Source organism: Panthera pardus, unplaced genomic scaffold (assembly GCF_024362965.1).
Source record: "Panthera pardus isolate Hobbes unplaced genomic scaffold, ASM2436296v1 HiC_scaffold_16, whole genome shotgun sequence".
In the NCBI taxonomy this organism is placed as follows: domain Eukaryota; kingdom Metazoa; phylum Chordata; class Mammalia; order Carnivora; family Felidae; genus Panthera; species Panthera pardus.
This window is the reverse complement of record NW_026526721.1, coordinates 7,450,427-7,453,756: the sequence shown is the minus strand read 5'-3', so window position 1 is coordinate 7,453,756 and position 3,330 is coordinate 7,450,427.

The following is a 3,330-nucleotide window of genomic DNA, read 5'->3' as shown; positions in this document are numbered from 1 at the left end:
AGCCACTCAGGCGCCCCAGGGAATCTATCTTTATTCAACATCTCTGTGAAACACCAGGGCTTACCCCACACAAAGGTCTTGTGGAGTAAACGACAAAAGGAGGAGAAGAAAAGTTCTCCTGAAGAACCATTCCAGGCACTTGATTCTTCACTGGGCAGAGGCCGAGGTGAATCTCAGGGGAAATTGTGAGGAGGGGAGGGTGTGGAATTTAAAATAAATGTCAATTTACCTGTTACACCCAACCACGACCATTTGGAAAGTTATGGAAACCACTGATTTTTGCGTATGCGACATGGAAAGCTGAGCCAATCAGTTGACCATAGTGTTCAATCAGTAGGTATAGAATTAATGAATTGCAGTTAGGGTCAGAAGGGAGGGAGTAAGAGTCTAAGGGTGCCCTTTTAATGATCACCCATGGTAACACTTCCTTTTCTATCTGCTCAGAGACCACCAAAGACCTTGATCGGCCACCAAAGGAGGTCCAAGCATGGTTTGAGGTCCTGGGTGGCATCCTCAGTCCAAGAAATCAGACATCCAGGGCTGCTTAGACTTATTGCTTGTTTGGCTCAATGTCAAACATTACATAGCCTTGATTTCAGAAATTTCTGATTTAGAAAAATTGTTTTGGCTATAGAGGAAAGACTGATTTTTTTTACAAAGATCATTAATAATTATTAATGGTGTATTAATCAAATGGATATTCTTTTCAAGATGGTGGGCCATGACCTCTGAGAATTGTGGTAGCTTATTCTTTTCTCAGTAAGTTTCAATATGCCTGATAACTCACGATAGGGTTACAGGAATAAAAGTTATAGATGGAAAATAGTTAACGGTAGTCAATTCTTAGCACTGAATTTCTTTCCTAAATTAACATCTGATTGCTTTGTGTTTTTTTTAAGTTTATTTATTATTTTGAGAGAGAGAGTGTGTGAGCAAGGGAGGGGCAGAGAGAGAGAGAGAGAGAGAGAGAGAGAGAGAGAGAGGGAGAGAGAGAATCCCAAGCAGGCTCCATACTCAGCGTGGAGCCCGACACAGGACTTGATCTCACAAACTGCAAGGTCATGACCTGAGCCTAGATCAAGGGCTGGACACTCAATGACTGAGTCACCCAGGGGCCCCTGATTCTTTCATTTGTTGATTTACTCTTTTTTTTAAAAATTTTTAATACTTTTATTTTATTTTTGAGAGAGAAAGAGACAGAGTGTGAGTAGAGGAGGAGCAGAGAGAGGGAGACACAGAATCTGAAGAGGCTCCAGGCTCTGAGCTGTCAGCACCAGAGCCCGACGAGGGGCTCAAACTCACAAACTGTGAGATCATGACCTGAGCCAATGTCGGGCGCTCAAATGACTGAGCCTCCCAGGCGCCCCGATATTTTTAAATAAAATGAGAACTTAGGGAAGACAGCCCTTCATCAAGCCACTCAGTACTTCTCTCACACATGCGCCTGTATGGATCTATTCTTTTAGCTCTCAGGCGTGCGTCCCTAGCACAGTAATTTAGTTTTGGCCAATTCATGGAAATGAATTAGATTTAATGCTCATTCTTTTGGATCTGTTTTTTTCTCACTCATTAAGTCTCTGAGAGGCCATGTCATTAGATGTAGCTATAGTTTTTATGTTTTTATTTCTGCGGACTCTTTACTGTTTGTCCCTATTTATTGCTGTTCACATATACTGCGATTTATTTGTCATTATTGCTTACAAACATGTGGGTTGTTGCTAGTTTTAAGAGTAGTGATGCCAAAACATTCTGTCTCTTGATGTAGCTAGCCACACACTTCCATCTGGTATCCACCTAGAAGTGGAACACCTTAGCCACAGATATTTGTGTGGACCATTAATAAATAATGCCAACTAGTTTTCTATCGTGGTGACGCCAATATTCGCTCCTGTGAGCGGTGTGTGCGTGTTTTCATTGCCTCAGTTCCTCACCACCACTTGGCTTCATCCATCGTTTTCATTTTTGCCTTTCTACGGGTGTGTGGTGCTTCTACATCACGGTTTTATCTGGTATTTTCCTGCCAGATTTCGTGTATTTATTGGCCACTTGGGTAGACTGTTCGAATCTCTTATGTTTCTATTTTGCTGTGTTTTCATTCTTCCTGATTTATGGGAACTCTTTACATATTCTGGATGCAAGCCTGTTGTTGGTTTTATGTTGCAAATTCCTCGTCACCTCTGTGACTATTATAAAGGTAAGTTATTCTTTAGTTTTTAAAGTACTTTTTTCCATTATGAGCTTGGAAATGGAAATCGTTTCCTAGGGTTGCTGTAATAAATGATCACAAACATGGTGGCTTGAAACAATAGGAGCTTCCTGTCTCACAGTCCTAGAGGCCAAAAGCATGAAGTCAGGGTGTCGGCGAGGCCAACCCCCCTCCGGAGGCTCTAGGAGGGAATCCTTCGTTTCCTCTTTAGCTTCCGATGGCTGTTCCCATTCCCTGGCTTGTGGCACTGTCCCTCTAATCTCTGCCTCTGTCATTCCATAGTCTTCTCCTCCTCATGTCTGTCTTCTCTTCTGTTTGTTAGAAGGACCCCTCTCATTGGATTGAGGGTGCACCTCAACAATCTATGATGATTTCCTCTCTGTGCAGACGCCATGTCTAAATAGGGTCACGTTCACAGGTTCCAGGAACTAAGATCATATCATCGTGTGGGCCACCATTCAACGCACTGTGGAAGTCATGCATTCACTCACTATTCTTTCAGTAATTACAATCAAAGGTAAACTATGCACCTTTGACTTACTACAGACAAATATAAATTAATGTCTCTGGTCTTTCCCCAGAAACCATAAGGACACTAGAATACTTTAATTGCATTTACTACCCTCACAATCTACATATCACTGCTAGACTATATTTTATTGTATTTGTCGTCCGCCTAAGAAGGCATCATTATTATTTCTTTATACAGTCAATACATGGGTAGCGCAATAAAGCGGACAGAAGTATTAATTTTTGTTGAAGTATCTAATCAATGAATAGTTTTTTTTTTTCTTCAAATGGAAAAGGATGGATCGGATTTAATTATTCCAAGTGGATCTTATTCATTTATCCACGTTTTTACTCTACAAATGCTTATTTAGTACCTTCTCTGTGATAGGGATTGGAATAGAAGACCAAGCATCTGGAAAGGATCTCTAAGATTATCTGGTAAAGTTACTGTGCTGTTAAGAAAACTGAGGGTTAGTAGGTTCAATGACTTTCTGTGGCAGGAGGTCACATAGTCAGAAACTTTGGGTCCCCAGGGTAGCATTTCTAATTCCTGGAGTAGACATAACTATCCACTTAATAACTGCATTTGAAACAGGCAAGGCTACGTGGGCATC